The sequence below is a fragment of the Arachis duranensis genome, unplaced genomic scaffold, assembly GCF_000817695.3.
Source record: "Arachis duranensis cultivar V14167 unplaced genomic scaffold, aradu.V14167.gnm2.J7QH unplaced_Scaffold_354585, whole genome shotgun sequence".
Taxonomy (NCBI): domain Eukaryota; kingdom Viridiplantae; phylum Streptophyta; class Magnoliopsida; order Fabales; family Fabaceae; genus Arachis; species Arachis duranensis.
This window is the reverse complement of record NW_026264911.1, coordinates 907,919-908,479: the sequence shown is the minus strand read 5'-3', so window position 1 is coordinate 908,479 and position 561 is coordinate 907,919.

Sequence of the window (561 nt, the reverse complement as noted above, 5' to 3'; positions counted from 1 at the left end):
GAGATTTTTGAGCCTATTTGAATTGGTTGCATTTTATCAACCAAAAATTTTGTTTTAGTGTGTATTTTTCTCTCTAAAATTGTGATCTTTGTCTTGCTTAATTCTATATTTCCATAATTTGATGTATGCATGCACTTATATGATTGAGGCCTTTGTTTCACTTAGCTTACATACCCACATGGCCTTACCTTTCATTATCCTTTGCAAACCAATTTGAGCCTATTTTACCCCTTTGTTCTTTACTTTAGCACATCATTAACTCTAAGCGAAAAACAATAATGTCCTTAATTTGAATCCTTGGTTAGCTTAGACTAGTGAAAATGCTTATGAATTAAGTGTGGGGAAGAGTGGGTTTGGAAACATCTGGTTTGAGAATTGAGTATGTTAGAATTTTCTGAAAATGTGAAAGAATGTTGGGAATATGTTCATGCATTCAATACTTTAATCATATGAATTGAGAAAAAAAAAAGAAAAAAAGAGAAAAAGAAAAAAATAAAAAAATAAAAAAAATAAAAAAATATATATATATATATAATATAAATAAATAAATAAAGGGGACAA